The sequence below is a fragment of the Thalassophryne amazonica genome, chromosome 10, assembly GCF_902500255.1.
Source record: "Thalassophryne amazonica chromosome 10, fThaAma1.1, whole genome shotgun sequence".
NCBI classification, from domain to species: Eukaryota; Metazoa; Chordata; class Actinopteri; order Batrachoidiformes; family Batrachoididae; genus Thalassophryne; species Thalassophryne amazonica.
In genome coordinates, this window is record NC_047112.1 from 46,780,155 (window position 1) to 46,800,448 (window position 20,294).

The window sequence follows — 20,294 nt, forward strand, 5'->3', positions numbered from 1 at the left end:
GTAAATAAGCCTCACATGTCTTGCCAAGTACACTACAACACAAAAACATCCATCCATCCATTTTCTTCCGCTTTATCCGGAGTCGGGTCGCGGGGGCAGCAGCTCAAGCAAAGCCGCCCAGACCTCCTGATCCACACACACCTCCTCCAGCTCCTCCAGGGGAACCCCAAGGCGTTCCCAAGCCAGCCGAGAGATGTAGTCCCTCCAGCGTGTCCTGGGTCTTCCCCGGGGCCTCCTCCCAGTGGGACGTGCCCGGAACACCTCTCCAGCGAGGCGTCCAGGGGGCATCCGGAAAAGATGCCCAAGCCACCTCAACTGACTCCTTTCAACGTGGAGGAGCAGCGGCTCGACTCGGTAATGGATGAGTCCGCCTCCGAGTCTCCAGTCTCTGCTTCCTCTTCGGAAGACGTGACGATGGGATTGAGGAGATCCTCAAAGTACTCCTTCCACCGCCCGACAACATCCTCAGTCAGGGTCAACAGCTCCCCACCCGCACCGTAAACAGTGCTGGTGGAGAGCTGCTTCCGCCTCCTGAGGCGTAAGACGGTTTGCCAGAATCTCTTCAAGGCCGACCGATAGTCCTCCTCCATAGCCTCCCCGAACTCCTCCCAGACCCGAGTTTTTGCCTCTGCGACCGCACGAGCTGCGGCACGCTTGGCCTGCCGGTACCTGTCAGCTGCCTCTGGGGTCCCACCTACCAACAAAGATAAGTAGGACTCCTTCTTCAGCTTGATGGCATCCCTTACTTCCGGTGTCCACCACCGGGTTCGGGGATTGCCGCCGCGACAGGCACCAGAGACCTTGCGACCACAGCTATGAGCATCCGCATCGACAATGGAGGTGGAGAACATGGTCCACTTGGACTCCATGTCTCCAACCTCCCGCGGGATCTGGGAGAAGCTCTCCTGGAGGTGGGAGTTGAAGACCTCGCTGACAGAGGGTTCTGCCAGTCGTTCCCAGCAGACCCTCATGATACGTTTGGGCCTGCCAGGTCTTACCGGCTTCCTAAATTCAAATTCAAATTTATTAATTTATATAGCGCCAATTCACGACAAAATCGTCTGTAAGATCAATCAATCAATCAATCAATCAATTTTTTTATATAGCGCCAAATCACAACAAACAGTTGCCCCAAGGCGCTTTATATTGTAAGGCAAGGCCATACAATAATTATGTAAAACCCCAACGGTCAAAACGACCCCCTGTGAGCAAGCACTTGGCTACAGTGGGAAGGAAAAACTCCCTTTTAACAGGAAGAAACCTCCAGCAGAACCAGGCTCAGGGAGGGGCAGTCTTCTGCTGGGACTGGTTGGGGCTGAGGGAGAGAACCAGGAAAAAGACATGCTGTGGAGGGGAGCAGAGATCGATCACTAATAGAGCAAGATGGAGAAAAAAAATGCAATATAGGGCATTTGATGGTAAATGTATAACAATGAAAGCAAAATCTTGCCATATACGCGTATTAGCTCACCATTAAAAATCTGCCATGACTATAATTCTGTTACAGTGAAATACCCCCATAGTGAATTGTAACTGTGGGGATAAGATGATAAAAGAAGAACAAGCAAAATAAAGGTGCTGCACCGAGTAAGGGAACAGCTGCTAAATTTAATTTATCATGTAATGAATAGTTTAAGATGCAGATGAAAGATCTGTGAGCATGATAAAAGATCATCAATCACAATTAAAGTGTAGGCTCTCAGTTGTCCAGGTGGTTTCCATAGTAGAGAAGCTTGAATCTTCGACTGGACTGCGTTGCTTGACGTGAGGACGTTTTGCTTCAAATTGCAGAAGCTTCCTCAGCTAAAATTCTTGCTCTGGTAGTCTGACTTCCGTCTTGACTCTTGTAGAGAACAGAAGAATTTCTTCTCTACAAGTACCTCGGGGTCTTGTTCATGAGTGAGGCAACAATGGAGCGTGAGATTGACCGGAGAATTGGCGCAGCAGGGGCGGTGTTGCATTCGCTCTATTGTGGGAGAGAGCTGAGTCAAAAGACGAAGCTCTCGATCTACTGGTCAGTCTTCATTCCTACGCTCATCTATAGTCATGAGGGTTGGGTCATGACCAAAAGAACTAGATCGTGGGTACAAGCGGCCGAAATGGGCTTCTTCAGGATGGTGGCTGGTGTCTCCCTTAGAGATAGTGTGAAAAGCTTGGTCATCCGTGGGGAGCTCGGAGTAGAGCCGCTGCTCCTTCGCATTGAAAGGACCCAGCTGAGGTGGTTCGGACATCTGGCAAGGATGCCTCTTGCGTGCCTCCCTAGGGAGGTGTTCCTGACACATCAATCTGGGAGGAGACCCCAGGGAAGACCCAGGAATAGGTAGGGAGATTATATCTCCACACTGGCCTGGGAACGCCTTGGGATAAGAGGTAGTCAATGTGACCTGGGAAAGGGAAGTCTGGGCTCCCCTGCTGGAGCTGTTGCCCCCACGACCCGATCCCAGCTAAGCATTTGAAGATGAGTGATGAGTGAGTGGGTATGCACTCAGAGGACCCTTTTATTTCATAGTGTGTCACGTGTCTAAATTTGTTACAAGAATGAGATGAGCAGAGGGAATAGAAGAACAGCTATATAGAAAGATGAAGACCTTTTCTTCTTTTCCACATCAGTTTTTTATTACACGACCTTGTGTCTTTGCTCCTGTACCATTCAGTCAAATTACGAGGTCTATTAGAAAAGTATCCGACCTTATTATTTTTTCCAAAAACCATATGGATTTGAATCACGTGTGATTACATCAGACATACTTGAACCCTCGTGGGCATGCGAGAGTTTTTTCACGCCTGTCGGTTACGTCATTCGCCTGTGGGCAGTCTTTGAGTGAGGAGTGGTCCACCCTCTCGTCGATTTTTTCATTGTTTAGGAATGGCTCAGAGACTGCTGCTTTGTTTGATCAAACTTTTTTCAAAACTGTAAGGCACAACTGAGTGGACACCATTCGATAAATTCAGCTGGTTTTCGGTAAAAATTTTCACGGCTGATGAGAGATTTTGGTCTGGTAGTGTCGCCGTAAGGACGGCCCATGGCGCCTGACGGCGATCTGCGCTTCGAGGCGGCAGCGTCTCTGCCGTTTCAAGGTGAAAACTTCCACATTTCAGGCTCTGTTGACCCAGGAAGTCGTCAGAGAACAGAGAACTAAGAAGTCGGCATGAGGAGTTTATTTGGACATTCCACTGTTAACGGACATTTTGTAATGAAAGAATGTGCGGGCAGAGTCGCATGTCGGGCCGGACCCGTCCGCGGGGGGTCGCGACAGGAAAAACACCTCCGTTGGAAACCTTAACGGGCAAGTTGGAACATGCCAAAGCTGTTAAACAATTTCTCAGTTACTCACTTGTTGAAAGCCATCAAAAGCCGCCTGAATTTGGTTTGAATGGTTTTCAACACGGAGGTGTTTTTCCTGTCGCGGCGCACACAGATTTGCCGAGTCGTCATGGAAACGACTCTGCGAATTTGCGCGCACGTCTTTCATTACAAAATATCCTTAAACAGTGGAATGTCCGCATAAAGTCCTCATGCCGGCCTCTTCTGAATCTTCTCTGTTCTCTCACGACGTCCTGGGTGAATTAAGCCTTAAATTAGGATGTTTTCAGGTCGAAACAGGCCGACGACGGCACCTGGAAGCGCTGCGCGACGTCCCGCTCCGTGGGAAGTCCTTACACCGACAGAAACACCCCATAATCTCTCATCAGCCGTTAAACTTTTCACCGAAAACCAGCTTAATTTCTCGAATAGTGTCCACTCGGATATTCCTCACAGGTCCAGAAAACATTTTGATAAAGCAATGCACGCCGTCTCGAGCACCGTGTGAAACAAAGGAATTCAGCCGAGAGGGCGGGACCACATCTCACTCAAGGCCTGCCCACAGGGAAATGGCGTCACTGACGCGTGAAAAAACTCACGCATGCGCACGAGGGTTGAAGCATGATTGGTGTAATCGCACGTCATTCAAATCCATATAGTTTTTTAAAAAAATAAAAAGGTAGGATACTTTTCTGATAGACCTCGTATTACGCAATAGCTGCTGCACATCACACTGATTAACACTGTTCCTCCATCTCTCAGATTTATGTCTAAATGAAGGTGACAGAATGCTTACATAATATGCTTTTCACATTTCACGTGTCAGTTTTTCAGTGTCTCCCAACACCCTGCACAGTTTAAAAAACATTAATTCCTTAATTCCTATACCCACTCCAATCAAGGGTCATGGGGGCTGGAGCCTAGCCCAGCAGTTATAGGGTATAAGATGGTGTACCCCCCGGACAGGACGCCAATTTTTCACAAGTTTAAAAAAATTGTTACAATTTGCTGTAGTGGTGAACCCAAACTATGCAGACAGCTATCACACTGGGGGTGTGTCAAAACCAGATGATTTATTGGCAGATCCAAGTGCAAACAGTCCAACCAGTACGTGAGGCAAACAACACACACTTACAGAATTCAACACATAAACAAATGAGCACTGAACAAACGGAGCAAAAAGGCAGTCGGGAAAACAGAGGGGCGATTAAGATACTCACTGGGAAACATGAAGAGCAGACCAACGGAATTAACATACAACCAAGGAATGCAAGGAATACAACCATTAAATGCAAAATGACTAACAAACACAGGTGCGCAAATTAAGGGAGCAGGAACACGTGGAAATTAACAGAACACAAGGTGACTAAAAACTAAACAGACATCTACAGGTGAGTAGAAAATAAAATGAAACAATAATTACAAAACACAACAGAGAAACTCACAAAACTAAAATACAACTCCAAATACACCGAGAGAAGACCAAACCTGACATAGACACAGAAAGAGACAGGTGAGCGAATACAAACACACAAACAAGGCACAGACATGGATGACGGGTGCACACACAACAAAAACAAAACAAAATAAAAAGTTGACATACAGTGTCAGGCAGTCAAGTCAGCTGATTTGGTCAACTGATTTTTGTTTTGCTGTTGCTATTTTTGTGACCAGCTGGTTTGTAGGATTCTTCTATGCGTGTGTGTGTGTGTGTGTGTGTGTGTGTGTGTGAGTGCAAGCTCCTAACACACAGCAATGCTTGTGCACCAGTCTTCCCATGCTCCTTAAATGAATTAACTTCTTCATATATGAACATTTGCTTTTTCTCCACAGTATTTGCTCAAGATGAGTTAATGAGGAGCTTCAATCATTGCAATGTCAAACATGTCAGATATGTCTCTTTTTCTGCACTGCTCATTAATGAATTTTGCATTACGCATCCACATCTAGTGTTCTTGTTCACACTCTTGAGGCAAATAAGTACTGGAATTTACTAAAATCTGGTTACATTTGGACATGGTCTTTCTTTTTAGAAAGTCATAAATGCATTCCTGTAACAATTTGCAGGCACGTGTTTCTTTACTTGGTTGGTTGTTTTGGTCCATATTCTGTTACCCACAGAGCACTGGTTCTTCTGTGTTGTTTAGTTTCCCATGACATACGGAACATGTTGCAGGTGTCTCTGTGGTTTTACATTCGGGTTTGACGTGCTTTTATCACACTTGTTTTCTTCATCATCTCGTTTTTTTTCCCGCTGGACTGTGTTTCTCAGTCATCCTCACAGTCATCACAGTCTAATAATTTCCTCATGATTCTGGCCTTTGATGTACTTCCTTGTACTGTTGTTTCCATGTGCACTGGTTCTTCTGTGGTTTAATCCTGACCTCTCGTGACCATTGTTACTTATCCTGACCTCAGGATGCTTACTGATCTAAGGGCTCCTTCACACATAATACGAATAAGTACAAATCAGGGTGGCTCACAGCGGAACAGCTCATATGAGTGAACCACGAAAACATCGAACTGACTGGCAGGCGTAATAACCTTAGACAGAGGGAATAACCTTCATGTGTTCTTGAACAAAGAGAAGGAATAACATTCATACTATTCAGCACTCCAGTTGTTTGCACTTTGTGGGACAGCAGGAGGACAATGAGGAGGCCAGCTGGGCTAAGGTAAGGCTACGTATAATGTTTTAAAAAGGTAGTAAATTAAGTTTACAGTGGTCCCTCGTTTATCGCGGGAGTTATGTTCTAAAAATAACCCGCAATAGGTGAAATCCGCGAAGTAGTCAGCGTTATTTTTTTACAATTATTATAGATGTTTTAAGACTGTAAAACCCCTCACTACACAATTTATACACTTTTATCAAACAGGCATTAACATTTTCTCACTTTTCTCTCCTGTGTAAACACTCTCTTTTTTCTTCTGGGCGAGAAGATTATAAACAGACACACGCAGAACACAATGCACGTGCTCTCCCTTCACTCACTGCCTCCGGGGGTACAGATGCGGGACCCGCAAAGAATCCAAGTCATGGCCACGGAGCTCTGCGGCTGCGGTTACCGAGACCATGCAGCGGGTGCTGCGGATTTTTCGGCAAGAAGTCTATCCTTGCGGGCTGCTGGAGCACTCCGCATCAAAACAGCGAGTTTGACCTGTTACCAGAGTTGTCCGCAGCGCCACACAGCAGAGAGGGGGCGGTGTGAGTGGCCCGCTGTGGCGCTTACCGAGCCCGCAGACTCAGTAAGCGCATCGGAGGCAGTGAGAGCAATCACGGTAATGCCGACCGGCGCCACGACCGGCCCACCTGATAAGGACGCAGAACACACTGCGCTGTTAAAAAAAAAAAAGAAGCATGGAAAAATTGCACTAAAAAAATCAGTGAAACTGCGAGGCCGCGAAAGATGAACTGCGTTATAGCGAGGGACCACTGTATTTACATTTAGTGATGTAAATGTGCACACATTAAGCTTCTTGACATTTTCTTTTGTTCAGTAGCAGTTTCTTCTTGAGTTTGTTGCACTTTGTACAATAACATTAATTAATCCCTTAGATTCTGTTCACTAACATGGTATTTGCCTTATAAATAAATAATGTGCCGATTAGATTTATTTTTCCTCTGAATAAAAGTGACTTACAGAATGATGCAACATATATGGGGTTTTCCCTCTTCATACTGCATTTTTGGACAGATTCAACTGCCAATCTGGCACAGTACATAGTCTGGAAAATATGGTAATCACAGTTCAGTACCAGTCTTTCAACCTCTGGTGATATAATGCAGAAGGAAAGTGGTTTTGTATGCTGGGAACAATTTGACATCAAAATTATATGATGATACAACAATTACACAAACACTTGACGGATTTGTGACTGATTTGAGAACTGTAGAACCAATTTGCTTGGATTTCTGTTGAAACAGTAATCATGTTAAATTATATGGATTAATCAATACAGTTTGTGGTTTTATTTAAGTGCAAACAGGTTGACATCAAACCCAATCTTTTTTTTTTGGGGGGGAACAGATTTACCCAGATTTACCTGTTTTCTTGTTTTCTCTTTTGCTGTGCTCCATTTATTCTCCGTTATTGCACATGACGACATCAGTGTTTATTCGAAAGACATTAAGTCTGAAGGTCCTGCGTCAATAAGCAGCGCTGGTGAGTCAGATTGCATTAGAGCACTGGGATCAATAGGCTCTGGGAGTCTGGGACACGACAGACCTCTGATGGCAGGCGAGGCAGCACTGTCTCACTATAGATAATGAGAAAGTGACTTACAGACTTTATGAGATTTCTTGATTTTTTTTTTTAATGAGCTCAATATGACGTTCTGAGCAACAGGAACTCATGCTCTGGCCTGTAATTTCATTAAATAGTTTTTTGCTAAATTGGGCTATGATATATGATGCAATGATTAGAATCAACATGCTTTCAGGGACTCCTGTCTTTTGCTATCAACTTGTTACTTTATTGAAAACCACAAAGCCTTGAGATGAAACTGATCTCATCCTTCTGATATTTTGGGTGGAAACTATCCTCAGCTCTCACAGATTTACACCAGGATGACTTTCATGCACTGGTGTGTTAGTATCACATAAAGCTGCTGAAGCGTTCTGACAACAGACAAAAAAACAAAAACAACAACAACAAAAAAAAAAACTCCTGAGTAATGTCTGAACAAGTATACAACTTTATGTGCACATATGATAAGTGCATACAGTGCATCCAGAAAGTATTCACAGCACTTCATTCACACATTTTTTTCCCACATTTTGTTTTTACACTGTTACAGCCTTAGTCCAAAATAGATTAAATGAATTTTTTCCTCTCCAACTTCTGCTCAAAATACCCAATAATGACAACATGAAAAAAAATGTTTTGGAATTTTTTTTTTTTTTTGCAAATTTATTAAAAAATAATAAATAAATAAATAAAAAAACTAAGGAATCACATGTACCTAAGTATTCACACCCTTTGCTCAATACTTTGTTGATGTACCTTTGGCAGCAATTACACCCTCAAGTCTTCTTGAATATGATGCCACAAGCTTGGTGCACCTATCTTTGGGCACTTTTGCCCATTTCTCTAGCTCCATCAGGTTGGATGGTGAGCATCGGTTCACAGCCATTTTCAGATCTTTCCAGAGATGTTCAATCAGATTCAGGTCTGGGCTCTGGCTGGGCCACTCAAGAACATTCACAGAGTTGTCCTGAATCCACTCCTTTAATATCTTGGCTGTGTGCTTAGGTTCATTGTCCTGCTGAAAGATGAACTGTCACCCCAATCTGAGGTCAAGAGCGCTCTGGAGCAGGTTTTCATCCAGGATGTCTCTGTACATTGCTGCATTCATCTTTCCCTCAATTCTGACTAGTCTCCCAGTTCCTGCTGCTGAAAACCATTCCCACATGCTTTACTATAGGGATGGTGTCTGGTTTCCTCTAAACATAATGCCTTGCATTCACGCCAAAGAGTTCAATCTTTGTCTCATCAAACCAGAGAATTTTGTTTCTCGTGGTCTGAGAGTCCTTCATGTGCCTTTTGGCAAACTCCAGCCGGGCTGGAGTTTGTACCTTTTACTAAGGAGTGGCTTCTGTCTGGACACTCTACCATACAGGCCTGATTGGTGGATTGCTGCAGAGATGTTTGTCCTTCTGGAAGGTTCTCCTCTCCCCTTTATGCCTCTGTAGTTACTGCAGCTCTGCACATCACTCTTGTTCTTAAAAATAGCAACCAGCACACTTCATCATTCCTCAGGCATTCTCTCACTTTCCAAGATTTTATGAAACAATCTGTGTTGAAACTCCACTGCCATCTCTCCTAAACATTTCCATGCCTCCACGAGAATGTCATCTGGACCAATTGCATTTCCATTCTTCATCCCTTTCATAGCTGCCCTTACTTCATCCTTACTCATCTTTACCTGATTTACTTTCTCCACATCATCCAGCCTTTTCACTCTCTCATTTTCTTCATTCATCACCTACTCAAAATATTCTCTCCACAGCTCTGCATCATAATTGTCAGCACATTACCATCTGCATCTTTTACCACCCTAACCTGCTGCACATGCTTTCCATCTCTGTCCCGTTCTCTGGCCAATCCGTACAAGTCCTTTTCTCCTTCCTATGTATTCAACTTCTTGTACAGCTTGCTAAATGCGTTTTCCTTAGCTTTTGCTGCTTTCTTTTTACCTTACCAGGCATTTGCTTGTACTTTCTTCATCTCTCAGACTATCCCAACTTTTTTTGCCAATCTATTTCTCCTTATGCTTTCCCGGACATTTTCATTCCACCAAGTCTCCTTGTCTTCCTTCCACTGTCCAGATGTCACACTCAGTACCTTCCTAGCTGTCTCTCTCACCATATCTGCAGTACTTTTCCAGTTATTCAGAACTGCTTCCCTTCCATCCAGTGCTTCTCTCACCTCACAACAGTCTTCCTCCTTCAGCTTCCACCATCTGATCCTTTGTTGAGCTCTCACTGTCTTCCTCTTCCTCACTTCTAAAGTCATCCTACAAACCACCATCCTATGCTGTCTAGCTACTCTCCCCTGCCACCACCTTACAGTCTCCAATTTCTTTTAGCTTCTCCTACAAACAATGTAGTCCACCTGTGTGCACCTTCCTCCACTCTTATGTCACCCTGTGCTCCTCCCTTTTCCTAAAGTAGGTATTCACCACAGCCATCCCTTCCATCCTTTTTGCAAAATCATCTACCTGCCCTTCCACATTCTTGACCTTGATAACATATCTACCCATTACTTCCTCATCACCTCTGTTCCTTTCGCCAACATGCACACTGACGTCCGCTCCAATCAGCACTCTTTCATACTTGAGCACACTCTCCACAACCTCATCTAACTCACGCCAGAAATCTTCTTTTTTTCTTTCTCTCACAACCTACAGTGGTATGCAAAAGTTCAGGCACCCCTGATGATTTCCATGATTTTCCTTTATAAGTCATTAGTTGTTTGGATCAGTAATTTCAGTTAAATATATCATATAGCAGACAAACACAGTGATATTTGAGAAGTGAAATGAAGTTTCTAGTATTTACAGAAAGTATACAATAATTATTTAAACAAAATTAGGCAGATGCATAAATTTGGGCATCCTTGTCATTTTATTAATTTGAATACATAATAAGCCCTCACAGTATGTGTGTACCCACGATGGTCCCTGGACAAAGTACAGAAGTCCCAGAGAACAAAGAGACCAGATAGACAGGAGACGGAGAAAAGAAGAAGAGGAGTGTCTCTCCCTTATTTAGCAGGAGTAGAGGAAAAACTACAGAGGATCTTCAGACAGCACAAAATCCCAGTTTACTTTAAACCGGTTGTCAGAGTTGTTCGGACCTGAAAAGAACAACAACCCAGTTTACACACAGAAATGATCACGCAAGAGACACTGAATTTCTTTTCCTGATCAGGAGAAAACAAACGAGCCGCTCCTTCAGAAAGAACTGTCGTCTGCTCTGAAGGCCCTGCCCATTTGCTTCTCCTTTTTATTGAATATAGTTACATACAAGCATATAGGAGTGACAATATTACAAAACAATGGAAAGACACAAAGTCTGGTCTCACATTGATATGAAAACTGTTATGGCTTTGAGCCCTCAGTCTCCTAAGCTTACCATAATAATGTCCAGCCCTGAACTGGTGTTCCAGTTACAATGCTCTTTCCTCAAGGCTGAACCATTAATTAAAGGTGCACATCTGGGCTTAGCAAAAACATGACCCTAGCAAAACAGTCTGCACATTCTAGCAAAACAGTCTGCACACTGACTAAGCCAAAGATCATCTGCTCACTTTCTCGTGTGGCAGTTTTAATGATCACTTGAACAGTGATTGCTTTGACAATGAGTAATTATTTAAAGGAATAATGGTACATGAACTCTCACACATGCATACATGTATATATGAAAAATAGAGAACAGAATCAAAGACACGATCACAGAGAGTACATGAAAGTAAAGACATTAATATTTGATAATATATATTGACAATATAGAGAAAACCCTGTCACCGGTTAACACCTTGAGAAATTAGTTCACCCTAAGGACAGGATCCCTAGTTACAAACAGAGCAATGTAGTGTATTCTATCAGATGTCAGGAAAAACTGTAACGAACACTACATAGGTGAGACTAAGCAACCTTTACACAAAAGGCTATACCAGCACCGCAGAGAAGGCGCCAGTGGACCTCAGTCTGCAGTTCATCTCCACCTTAAAGACAATAACCACACGTTTGAGGACAAGGAAGTTAAAATCTTAGCCATGGTTTGAGAGAGGGGTCAAGGAGGCATTCTATGTGAAACAGTTGAAACCCAGCGTTAATCGGGGAGGGGGTATGAGACACGCTTTGTCCCCTGTTTACAATGGGGTACTCAGGTCAAAGCAGTTTCAGTCTTTTGTTCATGGTAATGAGTCATTCACATTAAATAGATAAAAAAATGCACACCAAGATCCTCCGCTGAGGTGCACATGCAGAAATACTAACTCAAATATAAAGAAAAAGCATAGCACACTCAAAATATTGATGTCTAGCCGCTGTTTTATTTCATTTTATTTCTGTTGGACCAAGAGTTCAGAGTTGAACTCTTGGTCCAACGGAAGCTGCTATCTGACGAAGGCCTTTTGGCCGAAACGTAATTATTATGAAATAAAACAGCGGCTAGACATCAATATTTTGAATGAGTCATTCACGTCATCAGGAGAGTCCTCAAGGGAGCCATCAGGAGAGGCACCCATCCCATCATTAGGAGGGACAGCTGCCCTGTCATTAGGAGGGTGCTAACTACAGCACAATAGTTGCTAATTAGAGCTATTGTTTAGTCACTAGCCTATAGCAGTCTGCCTCTCGGTAGGACGGGTCTGGTTAGGTTTAAAACTCCAGATTTTGTGGCTTCTGTTTATTCTTCTCTACAAGAGTCAAGACAGAAGTCAGACTACCAGAGCAAGAATTTTAACTGAGGAAGCTTCTGCAATTTGAAGCGAAACGTCCTCGCATCAAGCAACTCAGTCCAGTCGAAGATTCAAGCTTCTCTACAATGGAAACCACCTGGACAACTGAGAGCCTACACAGAAACATTGCGACCAACTGTGGGCATGAGGCCCTGGCACTGGTACGTAAGCTGGAAAAGACTGCTAAAAAGATAGCTAACTTTAGAAACCACTTAAGATTTAACCTGAGATGCAAACAGAACAATGTTATTCCCAAATGCATGAAGCAAAAGGCACTAGAAGCAGGTCACACAGCAGAAAAGATCCAGCACAGTTACATTAGGAGGATTTTGGGTCTTAGAATTAGAAGGCTTCATTTTAAAATATTAGACCTCCAAAATAATCTTGATAGTCTTCACAAAAGGTTAGAAACTTTAGTGGGGGAAGAGGCCCATAATAAGATCACAAAGTTCATAGTTAAAATTCAAATGGCTGAGCATTTAAAAAGCAAGGAGCGGTAAATCAGGAAGTTTCACAACCTTTTAGTGCAGAAAAGGCATACTTTCAGTGGGAGTAGTTTTAAAGATACACCCAGACAAATTAGTGACAACAGGGAAAATTGGGTAAGAATCTCTCCGACAGGGTTCTTACACAGACAGAAAAGGATGTGCTCGCTAAAGGACTAAATTTCTCAGTGACCCCAAAACATATACCGACAGTAGATTACATCACTGCAGTAGAGTCAGCCATTAAACATAACTGTTTGTCAGAGTCAGAAGCTGGGGACCTCCGACTAAGAGTCACAGCAGTGCTGAACAGTGCTAAGCCTCCTCCGTCCAACATCACAGGAGAAGAACGGAAAGCTCTGTCAGCACTGCAGAAGGACCAAAGCATCATCATCCTTCCAGCGGATAAAGGCAGATGCACGGTGGTCCTGAACACATCGCACTACGAGGCCAAGATCAACATGTTGCTCAGTGACTCCAATACATATGAACGTCTGAAGAGAGACCCCACGAGCAGCTATAAGAAGAAAATCATTAGCTACCTCCAAAACCTGGAGAAAGAGGGACTCATCGACAAGCAGGCATACTACAGACTGTACCCTGGGGATGCCACTCCATGCATCTATGGACTGTCCAAAACCCACAAACAGGACGTGCCACTCAGGCCTATTTTATGTAGCACAGATTCCATCACGTACAATTTGGCCAAGCACCTCAAGTGGATTTTGGCTCCTCTAGTGGGTAACTCAGACCACCATGTGGAGAACACACAAGATTTTGTGAACAAGATCAAGGACCTGCAGCTGGAGGCAGATGAAACTATGGTGTCATTTGATGTGACATCGTTGTTCACCTGCATCCAACCATTGAGGCCATCTCAGCTGTGAGGCAGAGACTGCTGGAGGATGTGTCTCTACTTGAAAGGACCAAACTCACACCAGACCACATCTGCCAACTAGATCTGTCTCAACACCACGTATTTTATGTTTAGAGGGAATTACTACAGGCAGATCCATGGTTGTGTGATAGGGTCTCCGGTATCCCCCACTATGGCCAATCTGTACATGGAGCGAGTGGAGAAGACAGCCTTGACGTCTTTCACGGGCTTCCTTCCCAGTCACTGGTTCAGATATGTCGATGACACATGGATTAAACTCAAGCAACAGGAGGTTGAGGACTTTACAAAACACATCAACTTGGTGGACTCCAATATCAAGTTCACACGTGAGGATGCCTGAAACAACCATTTAGCCTTCTTGGACTGTGCTGTTACAGTTGGAGAGAACAGGCAGCTCCAGACAGAGGTTTACAGAAACCCCACTCACACTGACCAATATCTGCTCTTTGGCTCAAACCACCCCCTTGAGCACAAGCTCGGGATGATCAGAACTCTTCAACACAGAGCCCTACAAGTGCCCACAACTGCAGAGGAAAGGGCTAAAGAACAACATCTTGTCCAGAAAGCCCTCACAGTATGTGGGTACCCACGATAGTCCCTGGACAAAGTGCAGAAGTCCCAGAGAACAAAGAGACCAGATAGACAGGAGACAGAGACAAGAAGAAGAGGAGTGTCTCTCCCTTATTTAGCAGGAGTAGGGGAAAAACTACAGAGGATCTTCAGACAGCATAAAATCCCAGTTTACTTTAAACCGGTTAACACCTTGAGACAGAAATTAGTTCACCCTAAGGACAGGATTCCTAGTTACAAACAGAGCAATGTAGTGTATTCTATCAGATGTCAGAAAAACTAACGAACACTACATAGGTGAGATTAAGCAACCTTTACACAAAAGGCTATACCAGCACCGCAGAGAAGGCGCCAGTGGACCTCAGTCTGCAGTTCATCTCCACCTTAAAGACACTAACCACACATTTGAGGACAAGGAAGTTAAAATCTTAGCCAGAGAGAAGAAATGGTTTGAGAGAAGGGTCAAGGAGGCATTCTTTGTGAAACAGTTGAAACCCAGCCATAACCAGGGAGGGGGTCTGAGACACGCTTTGTCCCCTGTTTACAACGGGGTACTCAGGTCAAAGCAGTTTTAGTCTTTTGTTCATGGTAATGAGTCATTCACATCATCAGGAGAGTCGTCAAGGGAGCCATCAGGAGAGGCACCCATCTCATCATTAGGAGGGACAGCTGCCCTGTCATTAGGAGGGTGCTAACTAGAGCACAATAGTTGCTAATTAGAGCTATTGTTTAGTCACTAGCCTATAGCAGTCTGCCTCTCGGTAGGAGGGGTCTGGATAGGTTTAATACTCCAGCTTTTGTGGCTTCTGTTTATTCTTCTCTACAAGAGTCAAGACAGAAGTCAGACTACCAGTGCAAGAATTTTAGCTGAGGAAGCTTCTGCGATTTGAAGTGAAATGTCCTCGCATCAAGCAACCCAGCCCAGTCGAAGATTCAAGCTTCTCTACTATGGAAACCACCTGGACAACTGAGAGCCTAGACAGAAACATCATCTGCATCCTAACTCTGGGATTACCCACTGAATGCAAGTGTAAATATCAGCAGTTCTTCTTTGTAGCCTATGTTGATTTTTTGAAAGGCATTTGATTCAGTTGAATGAGCTGCTTAGTGGGACATCCTGAGAGTTCATGGGATCCCCAGGAAGTTGCTGGACATCATAGCCAGCTTGTACACAGGTACTGTGAGTCAAGGTCAGTTAACTTTTCCTTACCAATAAAGGCACATAGGTTGCCAATTTCCACAACCCTACCCAACACCCATGAAACCACTGAACAGTGTAGGAGTCAGAATACATCCCGACAAATGGCAGTTTTTATTTGGAAAAAGTCAGACACTCGGCCCACATCAGTCACAGTCCCTGTGTATCGGCTGGCTATGATGTCCACTTGATAACACATAATGACTAAATAAGAAACAGAAACTAAACTAGAATCAAACTTAACATGGCTGAAGTGTAACAGATCATGAAACCGAGACTAAAGTGTAAGAAACAGAAAATGAACAGTCAGGGACAGACAGCAGGACAAAGAAAGGGAAACAAACAAAGACTGGGGGGACAAAAGCAAATTCTGGGCAGGTTGAGGGCTAAAACATGACAGACTGTCCACTCTGATTTCTCTTCTAGTTTATATTTGTTCTTGTGCTGAGCTGCAGGTCTGTACTCTGAGTGCTGTTATAGTTTATCTTTCTTCCTACGACCACGAGTTGCGTTCACATGCGCGCAAACCGTCCGTGAGTAAATGTGGCGATGTCTGGAGTTATATTTGATGTGGACATGTCCGATCTCTGGCAATCAGTCTGTGAGCAGGACTTATGTCCCTTTTTGTCCTTTACTTAACACAATGATGAAAGAGTTTGAGGGGAGAGTGAGGAACTGCAGCAGCAGGCAGTTTATTTTTCTTTTAATTGTTCACATGTGCGTGCGCGAATGAATCGTCCGTGAGTGGACTGGAGATGTCTGGAATTTTTACTTGATGTGGACATGCATCCAATGCTTCATACACCTGTTGCTACAACTATTTGTGCACACCAGTGGCTGAAAGACAGAGTGTGCGCTGAGAGAGCCCATTCAATCCCTCTCGCGGCAGGTGTCGGCCAAATTCCAGGTGACACACATGAACATTTAACACCGCTCGCTTGGCAGTTAGAAAATGTGTGGCCATTCGCATTGTCAGCACGAAAACGGTCAGCAGACGATCACTTTCGAGCTGGTGGTGAAATTTGTCTAAGTGCCCCCACGAGTGTGACTTTGCAAAAAGCAACACCCATGTGCTGCATGTGTTTCGCGCATGTGTGCATGTGTCCCCCCCACCAGCGAGGTCTGATTGCACACAGCACGGGGAGGCGCCTGTTAGGTGATCACAGCACACTGACAGCTGGATGAGGGCTCAGTGCACATTACAAACACAGAAACCACTGCCAGGACGGTTTTATAAATAAGTACGACAAAACCTACATACACAATTACATAAATAATGAAAATGACCACATAACACACAGACTGACACGTTGATCTGGACACTGAACGGACAGGGGGGCATGTCTGCCCACAGCCACTGATGTTGAGATCTCTGCTCTTGGACGTCCCAGCTGGAGAATACGTACCGTGTTTTGAAGGACATGAACTCACAACATTCATCCATGAGGCGCGTGTCTTTGCCTTTGTGCCGGGCTGCAGTGGCCGCACACAGCACACCTCGTCCATGTCCTTGTTGATTTTAGGTATTTTTCCTCACCATTTACAGGACAGCGATGGTAGCACAGTGGTAATATTTATATTTATAGCTGCTCAATTTCAATTTTGTTCAAAAAAGGTCACCCATCCAAGTACTAACCAGATGCTGCACTGCTTAGCTTCTGAGATCTGATGGGATCAGACTCACACAGAGCAGAATGGCTGTATCTCACCCCTTTCAATAAATATTTTGTTGAAATTCACATCCTGAGCACTCTTCAAAAGTGAGAGGTTTTCTGGTGAGTTAATGGAGTATACATGCAAGCAGATCATATACAGGAGCAGCTGTCATCCACCAATGCTCCATGAGGTGAAGCCTTTTGCTGTCTTAATCCTCCAACACTTGCTCCTCCAACAACATCTTGATTTCTTCCATATCTTATCAGGCACAGCCAGCTAGTGCTGCTCCTTTGGTGTTATTAAGTTTTGTATTGTTCAATTAATTTTAACTTTTATTTCATGTTTGATTTATGTTTCCAATCCAGTTTAGTTTTAGTTTGAATGGTGATGAGAAGGAAGAACATTAACACACATCCCATTCAGAGTGTAGCCGTGATTTAAATCCCTCTACGTAAGGTGTATCTGTATATTGTGATAGACTCTACACCAAGTTTTTGTTGTTCTATGGTGCAATCACTTTCTGCTTCCTCGTAGTTCTCCCTATTGCACATACAGTAGGTAAAACTGAACGCAAGTTTATCTGATTTTGGCAGAGTGTGACGATGAAGGTTTGGAGAGGAAGCGGTGTTAGGATGGCATCTAAAGACAGACAGCTCTGTTCGGGATCTCAATGGGATGACTAACAGCACTGATAACTGTTTGCGATGTCTGTGCTTACCTGGTTATTGACTGTGACTGGACAAAAAAAAAAAAAAAAAGAATCAAGCAACACAAAGGTGATGCCGGCAACTGAATACCAACCTTGTCCAACTTAGAAATAAAAAGGTTTCCAAAGCCATATGAAGCCTGAACCAGCTGTGTGACACTTCTGATGAAGTGGACGGCTGTATTCATGAACTCAGTGAGAAAAAATGAAACAATCAAGAAATACAAATGTGATGATTGCAATCGGATGTTTAATCACGGTCATGTTGAACTGGGGGACCATACAAAGCCCTGTGGAGAAGTAAAATCAGCAGGATGTGGTTGTATTTCAGTGTATTTATGTATTATTTATTACTTAGTTTGTCAGTTCTGGTTGACACTTTTTGGAGGTATTTTTATCACTGTGCCAGTTACAATACAGCTAACAGTAAATCTCAGCAAAATAAGGCAATACTGATAGAGCGCCCTCTGTTGTCGTGTATAGGTGACTATGCAATAGGAAGAATTGCAATACCCCATCACTGCACCTGACAACACTTTTCAGACCAACACACTCATAGGTGCTGGACATGTGCTGGACATGACAGGACGGAAATAAACAATGTGGTTACTTAGCATAAAAAGAGCAACTGGCTCCTTCAGTCAACAAGGTCATGACGTCTGTTATTTAGTGATAAAGGAAAATTGGTTGCAGCACCCAATCCATTGGCAGGGTGAGATCCTGGAAACTGGGACAGTCCACCCTCCTCCTCATCCTTCTCTCTCTGGTCATCCAGCTCCATCCTGCATAATGAAATGCACTATTTCTGACAAACACCATTACCACATTTGGGAAGATTCAAAGTATGTGGACTATGTTCTAGTCCTAAACCTCAGCCCCCTCAGTAACCTACATCTGTGTGTGTTCTCTTACCCAAACCTAGCCAGCGATGGATTAAAGTGACCACGTGTTCTGTTTCTGTCTGCTTTTAAAACCCCAGTGTGACTACAGAATACAAGTGAGTATCGTGAAATTAAAATGTTACAAATAGCACTTCATTTCACTTTACTTTAAAATAAAATTGTTTTGATGAAATGCTTTCTTGTGGAGGGCCCCTGTCATGATGTGGGGTTGTGGGTAATTTGTGTGCTTTATTTTGTAGTTAATTATTTTTCTGGTTTTTCTGTGCAGTTTTGGTTGGTGTTTTTTGTTGGCACTCTCTTGCCTCTCACTGTGTCTTGGTGTGGGTGTGTCTGGTTCCCTTTTGTCTCGTCACGCCTTCTTCCCGTTCATTCTCCCTCATCTGCGCCTGATTATCCCTGATTACTTCTGCTCTTAAGCCCCTTGTTTCCTGCACTTCTCTGCCTGATCGTTTGTGCTCTATGCCTGCATTTCTAGCTCTCATGTCCCAGTGTCCTTGTCCCTCATTTTCGTCAAGCGTATTGACCTCTTGCCAGTCTGACCTCGCTAATTGTCTCATGTTTTGGACACTGTTACTTTGTGCTGCCTGTTGTACCGTGTACCGAATCCAGCCTGGACAACGACTAAAGCCTTTTGAACAATCCTTCCTGTTTCTGAGTCCGGCATTTGTGTCGTGCCTAGTTCAGTCTGTAACCATGACAGCCCCAAAGCTGCTATGATTTAGGTCACGTTGGGTCTGGACTAAGAGCATGCACTCATGCTGCACGTCCCCAGATTTGAACACACTATGGAACAACACCAACACTATACTATATGAACACTAGGGATGGGTATTGATAACATTTTATTGATATTGATACCATTATTGATTCTGCTTGTCGATCCGATTCTTTATCGATTCCCTTATCGATACCTCTTGTGAATTTTTTGTGTACTAAAAGTAGGCTTCAGGTTTTCTATGTCAACAACATTTTACTGAGTCTTAAAGTAAATAAATATGAAATTGGTCACTGGATCCTTAAACTCTGGACATAAATAAATTCTACATGGTGGATCCTTGATCTCTGGACATAAATAGAAATAAACAAAATCTGTAGTTTTTGTCAAAAGCATTTCCTTTCAGACATTACTGGCATGAATCTTACTCCATACCTCTGCACTGAGATCTTACAGCTGGCTGTGCTGCTCGTCTGCATCAATGTAATTCATAAAGAATGCAGGACGTCTCATTTTGGGAGGAAAAAAACATTTTAGTTGATTGTAGTTTATTGTCTGTACTACAGTGTTTGGAAAGAGGTGTCATTTGATTTAAACGGTGATTCACTTTGAAGCTAATAATAGAGAGCCGCGTAGTGTTTGGAGCGGTACAAACAGAACGTAGGACAATTCTCATTTCTTGACTGCAACAAGACAGGAGTCCCAGTTAGCGACTTTAATCCACACAAAAGTGACTCATGATTGACATATTTTAATGGCTTTGAGAGGGGTTAAGAAGCGGACTTTTCGCTTCTGAAGAGCAGCAAATCAACGAACCATTAAAGCAGTGGATCGAAGCACTGGTTCATTGGTTCAAGGTTCAAAGTGGCCTTCAAAGGTGCATTTACACATAGG